Consider the following 18,767-nt stretch of genomic DNA (forward strand, 5'->3'; position numbering starts at 1 on the left):
TACAGAAAAATCAAATTTGTTTTTTACTTCAAAAACATAGTTTGATGATGTGACAATAAAAAGTACATCCCTGCCGGGACTCGAACCCGGAACCTCTGGATTAGAAGTCCAGCGCGCTAATCCATTGCGCCACAGAGACGTTGGGAAGTCTATCAAATTCTCTGTGACTTGCAGTGTCACAGTTTGTGACAAAATTATCGCTTGCCCGATCTTTCAAATGATTCTTTCCAGACATGCCGGTGTCCATTACTTCTATATTGAGTTGGAAAACAACCAGATTCCTTAAGGCAACCACCAAACTACTGGACGGCGATTAAGCGAATCTTACCATGTGGTTTCCGTAGTGTAGTGGTTATCACGTTCGCCTAACACGCGAAAGGTCTCCAGTTCGAGCCTTGGCGGAAAAAAACTTTTCTCTGTTTTCTGAGATTCAAAGTATCTGCATTATATTTAAATTTGCTAGACTCATTTTGTTGGTTTAGATTTTACAACCTTCAAAAAAATCAAATTTGTTTTTTACTTCAAAAAGATCGTTTAATGACATGACAATGAAAAGTACATCCCTGCCGGGACTCGAACCCGGAACCACTGCAGTAGAAGTCCAGCGCTCTAATCCATTGCGCCACAGAGACATTGGGAACTCTATCAAATTCTCTGTGACTTGCAATGTCACAATTTGTGACAAAATTATCGCTTGCCCGATGTTTCAAATGATTCTTTCCAGACATGCCGGTGTCCATTACTTTTATATTGAGTTGGAAAACAACCAGATTTCTTAAGGCAACCACCAAACTACGGGACGGCGATTAACCGAATCTTACCATGTGGTTTCCGTAGTGTAGGGGTTATCACGTTCGCCTAACACGCGAAAGGTCTCCAGTTCGAGCCTGGGCGGAAAAAAACTTTTCTCTGTTTTCTGAGATTTAAAGCATCTGCATTATATTTCAATTTGCTAGACTCATTTTCTTGGTTTAGATTTTACAACCTTCAAAAAAAATCAAATTTGTTTTTTACTTCAAAAACATAGTTTTATGACATGACAATAAAAAGTACATCCCCACCGGGACTCGAACTCGGAACCTCTGCATTAAAAGTCCAGCGCGCTAATCCATTGCGCCACAGAGACATTGGAACTCCATCAAATTCTCTGTGACTTGCAATGTCACAATTTGTGACAAAATTATCGCTTGCCCGATGTTTCAAATGATTCTTTCCAGACATGTCGGTGACCACTAGTTCTATTTTGTGTTGGAAAACAACCAGGTTTTTTAGGCAACCGTCAAACTACTTGACGGCGATTAACCGAATCTTACCATGTGGTTTCCGTAGTGTAGTGGTTATCACGTTTGCCTAACACGCGAAAGGTCTCCAGTTCGAGCCTGGGCGGAAAAAAACTTTTCTCTGTTTTCTGAGATTTAAAGCATCTGCATTATATTTCAATTTGCTAGACTCATTTTCTTGGTTTAGATTTTACAACCTTCAAAAAAAATCGAATTTGTTTTTTACTTCAAAAACAGAGTTTTATGACATGACAATAAAAAGTCCATCCCTACCGGGACTCGAACTCGGAACCTCTGCATTAAAAGTCCAGCGCGCTAATCCATTGCGCCACAGAGACATTGGAACTCCATCAAATTCTCTGTGACTTGCAATGTCACAATTTGTGACAAAATTATCGCTTGCCCGATGTTTCAAATGATTCTTTCCAGACATGTCGGTGACCACTAGTTCTATTTTGTGTTAGAAAACAACCAGGTTTTTTAGGCAACCGTCAAACTACTGGACGGCGATTAACCGAATCTTACCACGTGGTTTCCGTAGTGTAGTGGTTATCACGTTTGCCTAACACGCGAAAGGTCCCCAGTTCGAGCCTGGGCGGACACAAACTTTTCTCTGTTTTCTGAGATTTAAAGAATCTGCATTATATTTCAATTTGCTAGACTCATTTTCTTGGTTTAGATTTTACAACCTTCAAAAAAAATCAAATTTGTTTTTTACTTCAAAAACATAGTTTTATGACATGACAATAAAAAGTACATCCCTGCCGGGACTCGAACCCGGAACTTCTGGAATAAAAGTCCAGCGCGCTAATCCATTGCGCCACAGAGACATTGGGAACTCTATCAAAATTCTCTATGACTTGCAGTGTCACAATTTGTGACAAAATTATCGCTTGCCCGATGTTTCAAATGATTCTTTCCAGACATGCCGGTGTCCATTACTTCTATATTGAGTTGGAAAACAACCAGATTTCTGAAGGCAACCACCAAACTACTGGACGGCGATTAACCGAATCTTACCATGTGGTTTCCGAAGTGTAGGGGTTATCACGTTCGCCTCACACGCGAAAGGTCTCCAGTTCGAGCCTGGGCGGAAACAAACTTTTCTCTGTTTTCTGAGATTTAAAGCATCTGCATTATATTTCAATAGCTAGACTCATTTTCTTGGTTTAGATTTTACAGCCTTACAGAAAAATCAAATTTGTTTTTTACTTCAAAAAGATCGTTTAATGACATGACAATGAAAAGTACATCCCTGGCGTGACTCGAACCCGGAACCTCTGGATTAGAAGTCCAGCGCGCTAATCCATTGCGCCACAGAGACATTGGGAACTCTATCAAATTCTCTGTGACTTGTAATGTCACAATTTGTGACAAAATTATCGCTTGCCCGATGTTTCAAATGATTCTTTCCAGACATGTCGGTGTCCACTAGTTCGATTTTGTGTTGGAAAACAACCAGGTTTTTTAGGCAACCGTCAAACTACTGGACGGCGATTAACCGAATCTTTCCAAGTGGTTTCCGTAGTCTAGTGGTTATCACGTTCGCCTCACACGCGAAAGGTCCCCAGTTCGAGCCTTGCCAGAACAAACTTTTAATTGTTCTCTGAGATTTGAAGTATATTTCAATTCATAGACTCGTTTTCTTGATTTAGCGTCTACAACTTTACAGAACAATCAAATTTGTTTTTTCTTAAAAAACATAGTTTTATGATGTGACAATAAAAAGTACATCCCTGCCGGGACTCGAACCCGGAACCTCTGGATTAGAAGTCCAGCGCGCTAATCCATTGCGCCACAGAGACGTTGGGAAGTCTATCAAATTCTCTGTGACTTGCAGTGTCACAATTTGTGACAAAATTATCGCTTGCCCGATGTTTCAAATGATTCTTTCCAGACATGCCGGTGTCCACTAGTTCTATTTTGTGTTGGAAAACAACCAGGTTTTTTAGGCAACCGTCAAACTACTGGACGGCGATTAACCGTATCTTTCCGTGTGGTTTCCGAAGTGTAGTGATTATCACGTTCGCCTAACACGCGAAAGGTCCCCAGTTCGAGCCTGGGCGGAAACAAACTTTTCTCTGTTTTCTGAGATTTAAAGTATCTGCATTATATTTCAATAGCTAGACTCATTTTCTTGGTTTAGATTTTACAACCTTACAGAAAAATAAAATTTGTTTTTTACTTCAAAAAGATCGTTTAATGACATGACAATGAAAAGTACATCCCTGCCAGGACTCGAACCCGGAACCCCTGGACAGGAAGTCCAGCGCGCTAATCCATTGCTCCACAGAGACATTGGGAACTCTATCAAATTCTCTGTGACTTGCAGTGTCACAATTTGTGAAAAAATTATCGCTTGCCCGATGTTTCAAATGATTCTTTCCAGACATGTCGGTGACCACTAGTTCTATTTTGTGTTGGAAAACAACCAGGTTTTTTAGGCAACCGTCAAACTACTGGACGGCGATTAACCTAATCTTTCCATGTGGTTTCCGTAGTGTAGTGGTTATCACGTTTGCCTAACACGCGAAAGGTCCCCAGTTCGAGCCTGGGCGGACACAAACTTTTCTCTGTTTTCTGAGATTTAAAGAATCTGCATTATATTTCAATTTGCTAGACTCATTTTCTTGGTTTAGATTTTACAACCTTCAAAAAAAATTAAATTTGTTTTTTACTTCAAAAACATAGTTTTATGACATGACAATAAAAAGTACATCCCTGCCGGGACTCGAAACCCTGGATTAGAAGTCCAGCGCGCTAATCCATTGCGCAACAGAGACATTGGGAACTCTATCAAAATTCTCTATGACTTGCAGTGTCACAATTTGTGACAAAATTATCGCTTGCCCGATGTTTCAAATGATTCTTTCCAGACATGCCGGTGTCCATTACTTCTATATTGAGTTGTAAAACAACCAGATTTCTTAAGGCAACCACCAAACTACTGGACGGATATTAAGCGAATCTTTCCATGTGGTTTCCGTAGTTTAGTGGTTATCACGTTCGCCTAACACGCGAAAGGACTCCAGTTCGAGCCTGGGCGGAAACAAACTTTTCTCTGTTTTCTGAGATTTAAAGTATCTGCATTATATTTCAATAGCTAGACTCATTTTCTTGGTTTAGATTTTACAACCTTCAAGAAAAATCAAATTAGTTTTTTACTTCAAAAAGATCGTTTAATGACATGACAATGAAAAGTACATCCCGGCCGGGACTCGAACCCCTGGATTAGAAGTCCGGCGCGCTAATCCATTGCGCCACAGAGACATTGGGAACTCTATCAAATTCTCTGTGACTTGCAATGTCACAGTTTGTGACAAAATTATCGCCTGCCCGATGTTTCAAATGATTCTTTCCAGACATGCGGGTGTCCATTACTTCTATATTGAGTTCGAAAACAACCAGATTTCTGAAGGCAACCACCAATCTACTGGACGGCGATTAACCCAATCTTTCCAAGTGGTTTCCGTAGTGTAGTGGTTATCACGATCGCCTCACACGCGAAATGTCCCTAGTTCGAGCCTGGCCGGAACAAACTTTTCTTTGTTCTTGAGATTTGAAGTATATTTCAATTCCTAGACTCGTTTTCTTGATTTAGCGTCTACAACCTTACAGAAATATCAAATTTGTTTTTTACTTAAAAAGCATAGTTTTATGATGTGACAATAAAACGTACATCCCTGCCGGGACTCGAACCAGGAACCTCTGGATTAGAAGTCCAGCGCGCTAATCCATTGCGCCACAGAGACGTTGGGAACTCTATCAAATTCTCTATGACTTGCAGTGTCACAATTTGTGACAAAATTATCGCTTACCCGATGTTTCAAATGATTCTTTCCAGACATGCCGGTGTCCATTACTTCTATATTGAGTTGGAAAACAACCAGATTTCTTAAGGCAACCAACAAACTACTGGACGGCAATTAAGCGAATGTTTCCATGCGGTTTCCGTAGTGTAGTGGTTATCACGTTCGCTTCACACGCGAAAGGTCCCCAGTTCGAGCGTGGGCGGAAACAAACTTTTCTCTGTTTTCTGAGATTTAAAGTATCTTCATTACATTTCAATAGCTAGACTCATTTTCTTGGTTTAGATTTTACAACATTAAAAAAAAATCAAATTAGTTTTTGACTTCAAAAAGATCGTTTAATGACATGACAATGAAAGGAACATCCCTGCCGGGACTCGAACCCGGAACCTGTGGATTAGAAGTCCAGCGCGCCAATCCATTGCGCCACAGAGACATTGGGAACTCTATCAAATTATCTGTGACTTGCAGTGTCACAGTTTGTGACAAAATTATCGCTTGCCCGATGTTTCAAATGATTCTTTCCAGACATGCCGGTGTCCATTACTTCTATATTGAGTTGGAAAATAACCAGATTTCTTAAGGCAACCACCAAACTACTGGACGGCGATTAACCGGATCTTACCATGTGGTTTCCGTAGTGTAGGGCTTATCACGTTCGCCTCACACGCGAAAGCTCTCCAGTTCGAGCCTGGGCGGAAAAAAACTTTTCTCTGTTTTCTGAGATTTAAAGCATCTGCATTATATTTCAATAGCTAGACTCATTTTCTTGGTTTAGATTTTACAGCCTTACAGAAAAATCAAATTTGTTTTTTACTTCAAAAAGATCGTTTAATGACATGACAATGAAAAGTACATCCCTGGCGTGACTCGAACCCGGAACCTCTGGATTAGAAGTCCAGCGCGCTAATCCATTGCGCCACAGAGACATTGGGAACTCCATCAAATTCTCTGTGACTTGTAATGTCACAATTTGTGAAAAAATTATCGCTTGCCCGATGTTTCAAATGATTCTTTCCAGACATGTCGGTGTCCACTAGTTCTATTTTGTGTTGGAAAACAAACAGGTTTTTTAGGCAATCGTCAAACTACTGGGCGGCGATTAACCGAATCTTACCATGTGGTTTCCGTAGTGTAGTGGTTTTCACTTCGCCTAACACGCGAAAGGTCTCCAGTTCGAGCCTGGGCGGAAAAAAACCTTTCTTTGTTTTCTGAGATTAAAAGTATCTTCATTATGTTTCAATTTGCTAGACTGATTTTCTTGGTTTAGATTTTACAACCTTCAAGAAAAATCAAATTTGTTTTTTACTTCAAAAAGATCGTTTAATGACATGACAATGAAAAGTACATCCCTGCCGGGACTCGAACCTCTGGATTAAAAGTCCTGCGCGCTAATCCATTGCGCCACAGAGACGTTAGGAACTCTATCAAATTTTCTGTGACTTGCAATGTCACAATTTGTGACAAAATTATCGCTTGCCCGATGTTCCAAATGATTCTTTCCAGACATGTCGGTGTCCACTAGTTCGATTTTGTGTTGGAAAACAACCAGGTTTTTTAGGCAACCGTCAAACTACTGGACGGCGATTAACCGAATCTTTCCAAGTGGTTTCCGTAGTCTAGTGGTTATCACGTTCGCCTCACACGCGAAAGGTCCCCAGTTCGAGCCTTGCCAGAACAAACTTTTAATTGTTCTCTGAGATTTGAAGTATATTTCAATTCCTAGACTCGTTTTCTTGATTTAGCGACTACAACTTTACAGAAAAATCAAATTTGTTTTTTCTTAAAAAACATAGTTTTATGATGTGACAATAAAAAGTACATCCCTGCCGGGACTCGAACCCGGAACCCCTGGACAGGAAGTCCAGCGCGCTAATCCATTGCTCCACAGAGACATTGGGAACTCTATCAAATTCTCTGTGACTTGCAGTGTCACAATTTGTGAAAAAATTATCGCTTGCCCGATGTTTCAAATGATTCTTTCCAGACATGTCGGTGACCACTAGTTCTATTTTGTGTTGGAAAACAACCAGGTTTTTTAGGCAACCGTCAAACTACTGGACGGCGATTAACCTAATCTTTCCATGTGGTTTCCGTAGTGTAGTGGTTATCACGTTTGCCTAACACGCGAAAGGTCCCCAGTTCGAGCCTGGGCGGACACAAACTTTTCTCTGTTTTCTGAGATTTAAAGAATCTGCATTATATTTCAATTTGCTAGACTCATTTTCTTGGTTTAGATTTTACAACCTTCAAAAAAAATTAAATTTGTTTTTTACTTCAAAAACATAGTTTTATGACATGACAATAAAAAGTACATCCCTGCCGGGACTCGAAACCCTGGATTAGAAGTCCAGCGCGCTAATCCATTGCGCAACAGAGACATTGGGAACTCTATCAAAATTCTCTATGACTTGCAGTGTCACAATTTGTGACAAAATTATCGCTTGCCCGATGTTTCAAATGATTCTTTCCAGACATGCCGGTGTCCATTACTTCTATATTGAGTTGTAAAACAACCAGATTTCTTAAGGCAACCACCAAACTACTGGACGGATATTAAGCGAATCTTTCCATGTGGTTTCCGTAGTTTAGTGGTTATCACGTTCGCCTAACACGCGAAAGGACTCCAGTTCGAGCCTGGGCGGAAACAAACTTTTCTCTGTTTTCTGAGATTTAAAGTATCTGCATTATATTTCAATAGCTAGACTCATTTTCTTGGTTTAGATTTTACAACCTTCAAGAAAAATCAAATTAGTTTTTTACTTCAAAAAGATCGTTTAATGACATGACAATGAAAAGTACATCCCGGCCGGGACTCGAACCCCTGGATTAGAAGTCCGGCGCGCTAATCCATTGCGCCACAGAGACATTGGGAACTCTATCAAATTCTCTGTGACTTGCAATGTCACAGTTTGTGACAAAATTATCGCCTGCCCGATGTTTCAAATGATTCTTTCCAGACATGCGGGTGTCCATTACTTCTATATTGAGTTCGAAAACAACCAGATTTCTGAAGGCAACCACCAATCTACTGGACGGCGATTAACCCAATCTTTCCAAGTGGTTTCCGTAGTGTAGTGGTTATCACGATCGCCTCACACGCGAAATGTCCCTAGTTCGAGCCTGGCCGGAACAAACTTTTCTTTGTTCTTGAGATTTGAAGTATATTTCAATTCCTAGACTCGTTTTCTTGATTTAGCGTCTACAACCTTACAGAAATATCAAATTTGTTTTTTACTTAAAAAGCATAGTTTTATGATGTGACAATAAAACGTACATCCCTGCCGGGACTCGAACCAGGAACCTCTGGATTAGAAGTCCAGCGCGCTAATCCATTGCGCCACAGAGACGTTGGGAACTCTATCAAATTCTGTATGACTTGCAGTGTCACAATTTGTGACAAAATTATCGCTTACCCGATGTTTCAAATGATTCTTTCCAGACATGCCGGTGTCCATTACTTCTATATTGAGTTGGAAAACAACCAGATTTCTTAAGGCAACCAACAAACTACTGGACGGCAATTAAGCGAATGTTTCCATGCGGTTTCCGTAGTGTAGTGGTTATCACGTTCGCTTCACACGCGAAAGGTCCCCAGTTCGAGCGTGGGCGGAAACAAACTTTTCTCTGTTTTCTGAGATTTAAAGTATCTTCATTACATTTCAATAGCTAGACTCATTTTCTTGGTTTAGATTTTACAACATTAAAAAAAAATCAAATTAGTTTTTGACTTCAAAAAGATCGTTTAATGACATGACAATGAAAGGAACATCCCTGCCGGGACTCGAACCCGGAACCTCTGGATTAGAAGTCCAGCGCGCCAATCCATTGCGCCACAGAGACATTGGGAACTCTATCAAATTCTCTGTGACTTGCAGTGTCACAGTTTGTGACAAAATTATCGCTTGCCCGATGTTTCAAATGATTCTTTCCAGACATGCCGGTGTCCATTACTTCTATATTGAGTTGGAAAATAACCAGATTTCTTAAGGCAACCACCAAACTACTGGACGGCAATTAACCGGATCTTACCATGTGGTTTCCGTAGTGTAGGGCTTATCACGTTCGCCTCACACGCGAAAGCTCTCCAGTTCGAGCCTGGGCGGAAAAAAACTTTTCTCTGTTTTCTGAGATTTAAAGCATCTGCATTATATTTCAATAGCTAGACTCATTTTCTTGGTTTAGATTTTACAGCCTTACAGAAAAATCAAATTTGTTTTTTACTTCAAAAAGATCGTTTAATGACATGACAATGAAAAGTACATCCCTGGCGTGACTCGAACCCGGAACCTCTGGATTAGAAGTCCAGCGCGCTAATCCATTGCGCCACAGAGACATTGGGAACTCCATCAAATTCTCTGTGACTTGTAATGTCACAATTTGTGAAAAAATTATCGCTTGCCCGATGTTTCAAATGATTCTTTCCAGACATGTCGGTGTCCACTAGTTCTATTTTGTGTTGGAAAACAAACAGGTTTTTTAGGCAATCGTCAAACTACTGGGCGGCGATTAACCGAATCTTACCATGTGGTTTCCGTAGTGTAGTGGTTTTCACTTCGCCTAACACGCGAAAGGTCTCCAGTTCGAGCCTGGGCGGAAAAAAACCTTTCTTTGTTTTCTGAGATTAAAAGTATCTTCATTATGTTTCAATTTGCTAGACTGATTTTCTTGGTTTAGATTTTACAACCTTCAAGAAAAATCAAATTTGTTTTTTACTTCAAAAAGATCGTTTAATGACATGACAATGAAAAGTACATCCCTGCCGGGACTCGAACCTCTGGATTAAAAGTCCTGCGCGCTAATCCATTGCGCCACAGAGACGTTAGGAACTCTATCAAATTCTCTGTGACTTGCAATGTCACAATTTGTGACAAAATTATCGCTTGCCCGATGTTCCAAATGATTCTTTCCAGACATGTCGGTGTCCACTAGTTCGATTTTGTGTTGGAAAACAACCAGGTTTTTTAGGCAACCGTCAAACTACTGGACGGCGATTAACCGAATCTTTCCAAGTGGTTTCCGTAGTCTAGTGGTTATCACGTTCGCCTCACACGCGAAAGGTCCCCAGTTCGAGCCTTGCCAGAACAAACTTTTAATTGTTCTCTGAGATTTGAAGTATATTTCAATTCCTAGACTCGTTTTCTTGATTTAGCGACTACAACTTTACAGAAAAATCAAATTTGTTTTTTCTTAAAAAACATAGTTTTATGATGTGACAATAAAAAGTACATCCCTGCCGGGACTCGAACCCGGAACCTCTGGATTAGAAGTCCAGCGCGCTAATCCATTGCGCCACAGAGACGTTGGGAAGTCTATCAAATTCTCTGTGACTTGCAGTGTCACAGTTTGTGACAAAATTATCGCTTGCCCGATGTTTCAAATGATTCTTTCCAGACATGCCGGTGTCCACTAGTTCTATTTTGTGTTGGAAAACAACCAGATTCCTTAAGGCAACCACCAAACTACTGGACGGCGATTAACCGTATCTTACCATGTGGTTTCCGTAGTGTAGTGGTTATCACGATCGCCTAACACGCGAAAGGTCTCCAGTTCGAGCCTGGGCGGAAAAAAACCTTTCTTTGTTTTCTGAGATTAAAAGTTTCTTCATTATGTTTCAATTTGCTAGACTCATTTTCTTGGTTTAGATTTTACAACCTTCAAGAAAAATTAAATTTGTTTTTTACTTCAAAAAGATCGTTTAATGACATGACAATGAAAAGTACATCCCTGCCGGGACTCGAACCTCTGGATTAAAAGTCCTGCGCGCTAATCCATTGCGCCACAGAGACATTAGGAACTCTATCAAATTTTCTGTGACTTGCAATGTCACAATTTGTGACAAAATTATCGCTTGCCCGATGTTCCAAATGATTCTTTCCAGACATATCGGTGTCCACTAGTTCGATTTTGTGTTGGAAAACAAACAGGTTTTTTAGGCAACCGTCAAACTACTGGACGGCGATTAACCGAATCTTTCCAAGTGGTTTCCGTAGTCTAGTGGTTATCACGTTCGCCTCACACGCGAAAGGTCCCCAGTTCGAGCCTTGCCAGAACAAACTTTTGATTGTTCTCTGAGATTTGAAGTATATTTCAATTCCTAGACTCGTTTTCTTGATTTAGCGTCTACAACTTTACAGAAAAATCAAATTTGTTTTTTCTTAAAAAACATAGTTTTATGATGTGACAATAAAAAGTACATCCCAGCCGGGACTCGAACCCGGAAACCCTGGATTAGAAGTCCAGCGCGCTAATCCATTGCGCCACAGAGACGTTGGGAAGTCCATCAAATTCTCTGTGACTTGCAGTGTCACAGTTTGTGACAAAATTATCGCTTGCCCGATGTTTCAAATGATTCTTTCCAGACATGCCGGTGTCCACTAGTTCTATTTTGTGTTGGAAAACAACCGGGTTTTTTAGGCAACCGTCAAACTACTGGACGGCGATTAACCGTATCTTTCCGTGTGGTTTCCGTAGTGTAGTGGTTTTCACTTCGCCTAACACGCGAAAGGTCTCCAGTTCGAGCCTGGGCGGAAAAAAACCTTTCTTTGTTTTCTGAGATTAAAAGTATCTTCATTATGTTTCAATTTGCTAGACTGATTTTCTTGGTTTAGATTTTACAACCTTCAAGAAAAATCAAATTTGTTTTTTACTTCAAAAAGATCGTTTAATGACATGACAATGAAAAGTACATCCCTGCCGGGACTCGAACCTCTGGATTAAAAGTCCTGCGCGCTAATCCATTGCGCCACAGAGACGTTAGGAACTCTATCAAATTCTCTGTGACTTGCAATGTCACAATTTGTGACAAAATTATCGCTTGCCCGATGTTCCAAATGATTCTTTCCAGACATGTCGGTGTCCACTAGTTCGATTTTGTGTTGGAAAACAACCAGGTTTTTTAGGCAACCGTCAAACTACTGGACGGCGATTAACCGAATCTTTCCAAGTGGTTTCCGTAGTCTAGTGGTTATCACGTTCGCCTCACACGCGAAAGGTCCCCAGTTCGAGCCTTGCCAGAACAAACTTTTAATTGTTCTCTGAGATTTGAAGTATATTTCAATTCCTAGACTCGTTTTCTTGATTTAGCGACTACAACTTTACAGAAAAATCAAATTTGTTTTTTCTTAAAAAACATAGTTTTATGATGTGACAATAAAAAGTACATCCCTGCCGGGACTCGAACCCGGAACCTCTGGATTAGAAGTCCAGCGCGCTAATCCATTGCGCCACAGAGACGTTGGGAAGTCTATCAAATTCTCTGTGACTTGCAGTGTCACAGTTTGTGACAAAATTATCGCTTGCCCGATGTTTCAAATGATTCTTTCCAGACATGCCGGTGTCCACTAGTTCTATTTTGTGTTGGAAAACAACCAGATTCCTTAAGGCAACCACCAAACTACTGGACGGCGATTAACCGTATCTTACCATGTGGTTTCCGTAGTGTAGTGGTTATCACGATCGCCTAACACGCGAAAGGTCTCCAGTTCGAGCCTGGGCGGAAAAAAACCTTTCTTTGTTTTCTGAGATTAAAAGTTTCTTCATTATGTTTCAATTTGCTAGACTCATTTTCTTGGTTTAGATTTTACAACCTTCAAGAAAAATTAAATTTGTTTTTTACTTCAAAAAGATCGTTTAATGACATGACAATGAAAAGTACATCCCTGCCGGGACTCGAACCTCTGGATTAAAAGTCCTGCGCGCTAATCCATTGCGCCACAGAGACATTAGGAACTCTATCAAATTTTCTGTGACTTGCAATGTCACAATTTGTGACAAAATTATCGCTTGCCCGATGTTCCAAATGATTCTTTCCAGACATATCGGTGTCCACTAGTTCGATTTTGTGTTGGAAAACAAACAGGTTTTTTAGGCAACCGTCAAACTACTGGACGGCGATTAACCGAATCTTTCCAAGTGGTTTCCGTAGTCTAGTGGTTATCACGTTCGCCTCACACGCGAAAGGTCCCCAGTTCGAGCCTTGCCAGAACAAACTTTTGATTGTTCTCTGAGATTTGAAGTATATTTCAATTCCTAGACTCGTTTTCTTGATTTAGCGTCTACAACTTTACAGAAAAATCAAATTTGTTTTTTCTTAAAAAACATAGTTTTATGATGTGACAATAAAAAGTACATCCCAGCCGGGACTCGAACCCGGAAACCCTGGATTAGAAGTCCAGCGCGCTAATCCATTGCGCCACAGAGACGTTGGGAAGTCCATCAAATTCTCTGTGACTTGCAGTGTCACAGTTTGTGACAAAATTATCGCTTGCCCGATGTTTCAAATGATTCTTTCCAGACATGCCGGTGTCCACTAGTTCTATTTTGTGTTGGAAAACAACCGGGTTTTTTAGGCAACCGTCAAACTACTGGACGGCGATTAACCGTATCTTTCCGTGTGGTTTCCGAAGTGTAGTGATTACCACGTTCGCCTAACACGCGAAAGGTCCCCAGTTCGAGCCTGGGCGGAAACAAACTTTTCTCTGTTTTCTGAGATTTAAAGTATCTGCATTATATTTCAATAGCTAGACTCATTTTCTTGGTTTAGATTTTACAACCTTACAGAAAAATAAAATTTGTTTTTTACTTCAAAAAGATCGTTTAATGACATGACAATGAAAAGTACATCCCTGCCGGGACTCGAACCCGGAACCCCTGGACTAGAAGTCCAGCGCGCTAATCCATTGCGCCACAGAGACATTGGGAAGTCTATCAAATTCTCTGTGACTTGCAGTGTCACAGTTTGTGACAAAATTATCGCTTGCCCGATGTTTCAAATGATTCTTTCCAGACATGCCGGTGTCCACTAGTTCTATTTTGTGTTGGAAAACAACCAGGTTTTTTAGGCAACCGTCAAACTACTGGACGGCGATTAACCTAATCTTTCCATGTGGTTTCCGAAGTGTAGTGGATATCACGTTTGCCTAACACGCGAAAGGTCCCCAGTTCGAGCCTGGGCGGACACAAACTTTTCTCTGCTTTCTGAGATTTAAAGAATCTGCATTATATTTCAATTTGCTAGACTCATTTTCTTGGTTTAGATTTTACAACCTTCAAAAAAAATCAAATTTGTTTTTTACTTCAAAAACATAGTTTTATGACATGACAATAAAAAGTACATCCCTGCCGGGACTCGAAACCCTGGATTAGAAGTCCAGCGCGCTAATCCATTGCGCAACAGAGACATTGGGAACTCTATCAAAATTCTCTATGACTTGCAGTGTCACAATTTGTGACAAAATTATCGCTTGCCCGATGTTTCAAATGATTCTTTCCAGACATGCCGGTGTCCATTACTTCTATATTGAGTTGTAAAACAACCAGATTTCTTAAGGCAACCACCAAACTACATGACGGATATTAAGCGAATCATTCCATGTGGTTTCCGTAGTTTAGTGGTTATCACGTTCGCCTAACACGCGAAAGGACTCCAGTTCGAGCCTGGGCGGAAACAAACTTTTCTCTGTTTTCTGAGATTTAAAGTATCTGCATTATATTTCAATAGCTAGACTCATTTTCTTGGTTTAGGTTTTACAACCTTCAAGAAAAATCAAATTAGTTTTTTACTTCAAAAAGATCGTTTAATGACATGACAATGAAAAGTACATCCCTGCCGGGACTCGAACCCGGAACCCCTGGACTAGAAGTCCAGCGCGCTAATCCATTGCGCCACAGAGACGTTGGGAAGTCTATCAAATTCTCTGTGACTTGCAGTGTCACAGTTTGTGACAAAATTATCGCTTGCCCGGTGTTTCAAATGATTCTTTCCAGACATGCCGGTGTCCACTAGTTCGATTTTGTGTTGGAAAACAACCAGGTTTTTTAGGCAACCGTCAAACTACTGGACGGCGATTAACCTAATCTTTCCATGTGGTTTCCGAAGTGTAGTGGATATCACGTTTGCCTAACACGCGAAAGGTCCCCAGTTCGAGCCTGGGCGGACACAAACTTTTCTCTGCTTTCTGAGATTTAAAGAATCTGTATTATATTTCAATTTGCTAGACTCATTTTCTTGGTTTAGATTTTACAACCTTCAAAAAAAATCAAATTTGTTTTTTACTTCAAAAACATAGTTTTATGACATGACAATAAAAAGTACATCCCTGCCGGGACTCGAAACCCTGGATTAGAAGTCCAGCGCGCTAATCCATTGCGCAACAGAGACATTGGGAACTCTATCAAAATTCTCTATGACTTGCAGTGTCACAATTTGTGACAAAATTATCGCTTGCCCGATGTTTCAAATGATTCTTTCCAGACATGCCGGTGTCCATTACTTCTATATTGAGTTGTAAAACAACCAGATTTCTTAAGGCAACCACCAAACTACTGGACGGATATTAAGCGAATCTTTCCATGTGGTTTCCGTAGTTTAGTGGTTATCACGTTCGCCTAACACGCGAAAGGACTCCAGTTCGAGCCTGGGCGGAAACAAACTTTTCTCTGTTTTCTGAGATTTAAAGTATCTGCATTATATTTCAATAGCTAGACTCATTTTCTTGGTTTAGGTTTTACAACCTTCAAGAAAAATCAAATTAGTTTTTTACTTCAAAAAGATCGTTTAATGACATGACAATGAAAAGTACATCCCGGCCGGGACTCGAACCCCTGGATTAGAAGTCCGGCGCGCTAATCCATTGCGCCACAGAGACATTGGGAACTCTATCAAATTCTCTGTGACTTGCAATGTCACAGTTTGTGACAAAATTATCGCTTGCCCGATGTTTCAAATGATTCTTTCCAGACATGCGGGTGTCCATTACTTCTATATTGAGTTCGAAAACAACCAGATTTCTGAAGGCAACCACCAATCTACTGGACGGCGATTAACCCAATCTTTCCAAGTGGTTTCCGTAGTGTAGTGGTTATCACGATCGCCTCACACGCGAAATGTCCCCAGTTCGAGCCTGGCCGGAACAAACTTTTATTTGTTCTTGAGATTTGAAGTATATTTCAATTCCTAGACTCATTTTCTTGATTTAGCGTCTACAACCTTACAGAAATATCAAATTTGTTTTTTACTTAAAAAGCATAGTTTTATGATGTGACAATAAAACGTACATCCCTGCCGGGACTCGAACCCGGAACCTCTGGATTAGAAGTCCAGCGCGCTAATCCATTGCGCCACAGAGACGTTGGGAACTCTATCAAATTCTCTATGACTTGCAGTGTCACAATTTGTGACAAAATTATCGCTTACCCGATGTTTCAAATGATTCTTTCCAGACATGCCGGTGTCCATTACTTCTATATTGAGTTGGAAAACAACCCGATTTCTTAAGGCAACCAACAAACTACTGGACGGCAATTAAGCGAATGTTTCCATGCGGTTTCCGTAGTGTAGTGGTTATCACGTTCGCTTCACACGCGAAAGGTCCCCAGTTCGAGCCTGGGCGGAAACAAACTTTTCTCTGTTTTCTGAGATTTAAAGTATCTGCATTATATTTCAATAGCTAGACTCATTTTCTTGGTTTAGATTTTACAACATTAAAAAAAATCAAATTAGTTTTTGACTTCAAAAAGATCGTTTAATGTCATGACAATTAAAGGAACATCCCTGCCGGGACTCGAACCCGGAACCTCTGGATTCGAAGTCCAGCGCGCTAATCCATTGCGCCACAGAGACATTGGGAACTCTATCAAATTCTCTGTGACTTTCAATGTCACAGTTTGTGACAAAATTATCGCTTGCCCGATGTTTCAAATGATTCTTTCCAGACATGCGGGTGTCCATTACTTCTATATTGAGTTGGAAAACAACCCGATTTCTTAAGGCAACCACCAAACTACTGGACGGCAATTAAGCGAATGTTTCCATGCGGTTTCCGTAGTCTAGTGGTTATCACGTTCGCCTCACACGCGAAAGGTCCCCAGTTCGAGCCTTGCCAGAACAAACTTTTATTTGTTCTCTGAGATTTGAAGTATATTTCAATTCCTAGACTCGTTTTCTTGATTTAGCGACTACAACCTTACAGAAAAATCAAATTTGTTTTTTCTTAAAAAACATAGTTTGATGATGTGACAATAAAAAGTACATCCCTGCCGGGACTCGAACCCGGAACCTCTGGATTAGAAGTCCAGCGCGCTAATCCATTGCGCCACAGAGACGTTGGGAAGTCTATCAAATTCTCTGTGACTTGCAGTGTCACAGTTTGTGACAAAATTATCGCTTGCCCGATGTTTCAAATGATTCTTTCCAGACATGCCGGTGTCCACTAGTTCTATTTTGTGTTGGAAAACAACCAGATTCCTTAAGGCAACCACCAAACTACTGGACGGCGATTAACCGTATCTTACCATGTGGTTTCCGTAGTGTAGTGGTTATCACGATCGCCTAACACGCGAAAGGTCTCCAGTTCGAGCCTGGGCGGAAAAAAACCTTTCTTTGTTTTCTGAGATTAAAAGTTTCTTCATTATGTTTCAATTTGCTAGACTCATTTTCTTGGTTTAGATTTTACAACCTTCAAGAAAAATTAAATTTGTTTTTTACTTCAAAAAGATCGTTTAATGACATGACAATGAAAAGTACATCCCTGCCGGGACTCGAACCTCTGGATTAAAAGTCCTGCGCGCTAATCCATTGCGCCACAGAGACATTAGGAACTCTATCAAATTTTCTGTGACTTGCAATGTCACAATTTGTGACAAAATTATCGCTTGCCCGATGTTCCAAATGATTCTTTCCAGACATATCGGTGTCCACTAGTTCGATTTTGTGTTGGAAAACAACCAGGTTTTTTAGGCAACCGTCAAACTACTGGACGGCGATTAACCGAATCTTTCCAAGTGGTTTCCGTAGTCTAGTGGTTATCACGTTCGCCTCACACGCGAAAGGTCCCCAGTTCGAGCCTTGCCAGAACAAACTTTTGATTGTTCTCTGAGATTTGAAGTATATTTCAATTCCTAGACTCGTTTTCTTGATTTAGCGTCTACAACTTTACAGAAAAATCAAATTTGTTTTTTCTTAAAAAACATAGTTTTATGATGTGACAATAAAAAGTACATCCCAGCCGGGACTCGAACCCGGAAACCCTGGATTAGAAGTCCAGCGCGCTAATCCATTGCGCCACAGAGACGTTGGGAAGTCTATCAAATTCTCTGTGACTTGCAGTGTCACAGTTTGTGACAAAATTATCGCTTGCCCGGTGTTTCAAATGATTCTTTCCAGACATGCCGGTGTCCACTAGTTCTATTTTGTGTTGGAAAACAACCAGGTTTTTTAGGCAACCGTCAAACTACTGGACGGCGATTAACCTAATCTTTCCATGTGGTTTCCGAAGTGTAGTGGATATCACGTTTGCCTAACACGCGAAAGGTCCCCAGTTCGAGCCTGGGCGGACACAAACTTTTCTCTGCTTTCTGAGATTTAACGAATCTGCATTATATTTCAATTTGCTAGACTCATTTTCTTGGTTTAGATTTTACAACCTTCAAAAAAAATCAAATTTGTTTTTTACTTCAAAAACATAGTTTTATGACATGACAATAAAAAGTACATCCCTGCCGGGACTCGAAACCCTGGATTAGAAGTCCAGCGCGCTAATCCATTGCGCAACAGAGACATTGGGAACTCTATCAAAATTCTCTATGACTTGCAGTGCCACAATTTGTGACAAAATTATCGCTTGCCCGATGTTTCAAATGATTCTTTCCAGACATGCCGGTGTCCATTACTTCTATA

General features: G+C 40.6%; 35 non-coding genes across 35 annotated transcripts; 12 read left to right on the forward strand and 23 right to left on the reverse strand.

The window, feature by feature from the left end:
• Positions 1 to 65: 65 nt before the first annotated feature.
• Trnar-ucu (transfer RNA arginine (anticodon UCU)) lies at positions 66 to 139 on the reverse strand. The gene has a single exon. It is a non-coding gene; the product is annotated as a tRNA-Arg (tRNA).
• Positions 140 to 558: 419 nt separating this feature from the next.
• Positions 559 to 632, reverse strand: Trnar-ucu (transfer RNA arginine (anticodon UCU)). Its single transcript has one exon. It is a non-coding gene; the product is annotated as a tRNA-Arg (tRNA).
• A 420-nt stretch (positions 633 to 1,052) lies between these two features.
• Trnak-uuu (transfer RNA lysine (anticodon UUU)) lies at positions 1,053 to 1,126 on the reverse strand. Its single transcript has one exon. It is a non-coding gene; the product is annotated as a tRNA-Lys (tRNA).
• Positions 1,127 to 1,544: 418 nt separating this feature from the next.
• Positions 1,545 to 1,618, reverse strand: Trnak-uuu (transfer RNA lysine (anticodon UUU)). Its single transcript has one exon. It is a non-coding gene; the product is annotated as a tRNA-Lys (tRNA).
• Positions 1,619 to 1,811: 193 nt separating this feature from the next.
• Trnav-aac (transfer RNA valine (anticodon AAC)) lies at positions 1,812 to 1,884 on the forward strand. Its single transcript has one exon. It is a non-coding gene; the product is annotated as a tRNA-Val (tRNA).
• Positions 1,885 to 2,036: 152 nt separating this feature from the next.
• Positions 2,037 to 2,110, reverse strand: Trnak-uuu (transfer RNA lysine (anticodon UUU)). Its single transcript has one exon. It is a non-coding gene; the product is annotated as a tRNA-Lys (tRNA).
• Positions 2,111 to 2,306: 196 nt separating this feature from the next.
• Positions 2,307 to 2,379, forward strand: Trnav-cac (transfer RNA valine (anticodon CAC)). The gene has a single exon. It is a non-coding gene; the product is annotated as a tRNA-Val (tRNA).
• Positions 2,380 to 2,530: 151 nt separating this feature from the next.
• Trnar-ucu (transfer RNA arginine (anticodon UCU)) lies at positions 2,531 to 2,604 on the reverse strand. The gene has a single exon. It is a non-coding gene; the product is annotated as a tRNA-Arg (tRNA).
• Positions 2,605 to 3,011: 407 nt separating this feature from the next.
• Trnar-ucu (transfer RNA arginine (anticodon UCU)) lies at positions 3,012 to 3,085 on the reverse strand. Its single transcript has one exon. It is a non-coding gene; the product is annotated as a tRNA-Arg (tRNA).
• Positions 3,086 to 3,279: 194 nt separating this feature from the next.
• On the forward strand, positions 3,280 to 3,352 carry Trnav-aac (transfer RNA valine (anticodon AAC)). The gene has a single exon. It is a non-coding gene; the product is annotated as a tRNA-Val (tRNA).
• A 419-nt stretch (positions 3,353 to 3,771) lies between these two features.
• On the forward strand, positions 3,772 to 3,844 carry Trnav-aac (transfer RNA valine (anticodon AAC)). The gene has a single exon. It is a non-coding gene; the product is annotated as a tRNA-Val (tRNA).
• Positions 3,845 to 4,259: 415 nt separating this feature from the next.
• On the forward strand, positions 4,260 to 4,332 carry Trnav-aac (transfer RNA valine (anticodon AAC)). Its single transcript has one exon. It is a non-coding gene; the product is annotated as a tRNA-Val (tRNA).
• Positions 4,333 to 4,958: 626 nt separating this feature from the next.
• Positions 4,959 to 5,032, reverse strand: Trnar-ucu (transfer RNA arginine (anticodon UCU)). Its single transcript has one exon. It is a non-coding gene; the product is annotated as a tRNA-Arg (tRNA).
• Positions 5,033 to 5,227: 195 nt separating this feature from the next.
• On the forward strand, positions 5,228 to 5,300 carry Trnav-cac (transfer RNA valine (anticodon CAC)). Its single transcript has one exon. It is a non-coding gene; the product is annotated as a tRNA-Val (tRNA).
• Positions 5,301 to 5,451: 151 nt separating this feature from the next.
• Positions 5,452 to 5,525, reverse strand: Trnar-ucu (transfer RNA arginine (anticodon UCU)). Its single transcript has one exon. It is a non-coding gene; the product is annotated as a tRNA-Arg (tRNA).
• Positions 5,526 to 5,944: 419 nt separating this feature from the next.
• Trnar-ucu (transfer RNA arginine (anticodon UCU)) lies at positions 5,945 to 6,018 on the reverse strand. Its single transcript has one exon. It is a non-coding gene; the product is annotated as a tRNA-Arg (tRNA).
• A 1,160-nt stretch (positions 6,019 to 7,178) lies between these two features.
• On the forward strand, positions 7,179 to 7,251 carry Trnav-aac (transfer RNA valine (anticodon AAC)). The gene has a single exon. It is a non-coding gene; the product is annotated as a tRNA-Val (tRNA).
• Positions 7,252 to 7,666: 415 nt separating this feature from the next.
• On the forward strand, positions 7,667 to 7,739 carry Trnav-aac (transfer RNA valine (anticodon AAC)). The gene has a single exon. It is a non-coding gene; the product is annotated as a tRNA-Val (tRNA).
• A 626-nt stretch (positions 7,740 to 8,365) lies between these two features.
• Trnar-ucu (transfer RNA arginine (anticodon UCU)) lies at positions 8,366 to 8,439 on the reverse strand. Its single transcript has one exon. It is a non-coding gene; the product is annotated as a tRNA-Arg (tRNA).
• A 195-nt stretch (positions 8,440 to 8,634) lies between these two features.
• On the forward strand, positions 8,635 to 8,707 carry Trnav-cac (transfer RNA valine (anticodon CAC)). The gene has a single exon. It is a non-coding gene; the product is annotated as a tRNA-Val (tRNA).
• Positions 8,708 to 8,858: 151 nt separating this feature from the next.
• Trnar-ucu (transfer RNA arginine (anticodon UCU)) lies at positions 8,859 to 8,932 on the reverse strand. The gene has a single exon. It is a non-coding gene; the product is annotated as a tRNA-Arg (tRNA).
• Positions 8,933 to 9,351: 419 nt separating this feature from the next.
• On the reverse strand, positions 9,352 to 9,425 carry Trnar-ucu (transfer RNA arginine (anticodon UCU)). The gene has a single exon. It is a non-coding gene; the product is annotated as a tRNA-Arg (tRNA).
• An 892-nt stretch (positions 9,426 to 10,317) lies between these two features.
• Trnar-ucu (transfer RNA arginine (anticodon UCU)) lies at positions 10,318 to 10,391 on the reverse strand. Its single transcript has one exon. It is a non-coding gene; the product is annotated as a tRNA-Arg (tRNA).
• Positions 10,392 to 11,285: 894 nt separating this feature from the next.
• On the reverse strand, positions 11,286 to 11,359 carry Trnar-ucu (transfer RNA arginine (anticodon UCU)). Its single transcript has one exon. It is a non-coding gene; the product is annotated as a tRNA-Arg (tRNA).
• An 892-nt stretch (positions 11,360 to 12,251) lies between these two features.
• Positions 12,252 to 12,325, reverse strand: Trnar-ucu (transfer RNA arginine (anticodon UCU)). Its single transcript has one exon. It is a non-coding gene; the product is annotated as a tRNA-Arg (tRNA).
• Positions 12,326 to 13,219: 894 nt separating this feature from the next.
• Positions 13,220 to 13,293, reverse strand: Trnar-ucu (transfer RNA arginine (anticodon UCU)). Its single transcript has one exon. It is a non-coding gene; the product is annotated as a tRNA-Arg (tRNA).
• Positions 13,294 to 13,711: 418 nt separating this feature from the next.
• On the reverse strand, positions 13,712 to 13,785 carry Trnar-ucu (transfer RNA arginine (anticodon UCU)). The gene has a single exon. It is a non-coding gene; the product is annotated as a tRNA-Arg (tRNA).
• A 682-nt stretch (positions 13,786 to 14,467) lies between these two features.
• On the forward strand, positions 14,468 to 14,540 carry Trnav-aac (transfer RNA valine (anticodon AAC)). The gene has a single exon. It is a non-coding gene; the product is annotated as a tRNA-Val (tRNA).
• A 151-nt stretch (positions 14,541 to 14,691) lies between these two features.
• Trnar-ucu (transfer RNA arginine (anticodon UCU)) lies at positions 14,692 to 14,765 on the reverse strand. The gene has a single exon. It is a non-coding gene; the product is annotated as a tRNA-Arg (tRNA).
• A 682-nt stretch (positions 14,766 to 15,447) lies between these two features.
• Positions 15,448 to 15,520, forward strand: Trnav-aac (transfer RNA valine (anticodon AAC)). The gene has a single exon. It is a non-coding gene; the product is annotated as a tRNA-Val (tRNA).
• A 626-nt stretch (positions 15,521 to 16,146) lies between these two features.
• Positions 16,147 to 16,220, reverse strand: Trnar-ucu (transfer RNA arginine (anticodon UCU)). Its single transcript has one exon. It is a non-coding gene; the product is annotated as a tRNA-Arg (tRNA).
• Positions 16,221 to 16,415: 195 nt separating this feature from the next.
• Trnav-cac (transfer RNA valine (anticodon CAC)) lies at positions 16,416 to 16,488 on the forward strand. Its single transcript has one exon. It is a non-coding gene; the product is annotated as a tRNA-Val (tRNA).
• Positions 16,489 to 16,638: 150 nt separating this feature from the next.
• Trnar-ucg (transfer RNA arginine (anticodon UCG)) lies at positions 16,639 to 16,712 on the reverse strand. Its single transcript has one exon. It is a non-coding gene; the product is annotated as a tRNA-Arg (tRNA).
• Positions 16,713 to 17,120: 408 nt separating this feature from the next.
• On the reverse strand, positions 17,121 to 17,194 carry Trnar-ucu (transfer RNA arginine (anticodon UCU)). Its single transcript has one exon. It is a non-coding gene; the product is annotated as a tRNA-Arg (tRNA).
• Positions 17,195 to 18,088: 894 nt separating this feature from the next.
• Positions 18,089 to 18,162, reverse strand: Trnar-ucu (transfer RNA arginine (anticodon UCU)). The gene has a single exon. It is a non-coding gene; the product is annotated as a tRNA-Arg (tRNA).
• Between the last annotated feature and the right edge of the window lie 605 nt (positions 18,163 to 18,767).

The sequence above is a fragment of the Phallusia mammillata genome, chromosome 6 (assembly GCF_965637545.1).
Source record: "Phallusia mammillata chromosome 6, kaPhaMamm4.hap1.1, whole genome shotgun sequence".
Lineage (NCBI taxonomy): Eukaryota > Metazoa > Chordata > Ascidiacea > Phlebobranchia > Ascidiidae > Phallusia > Phallusia mammillata.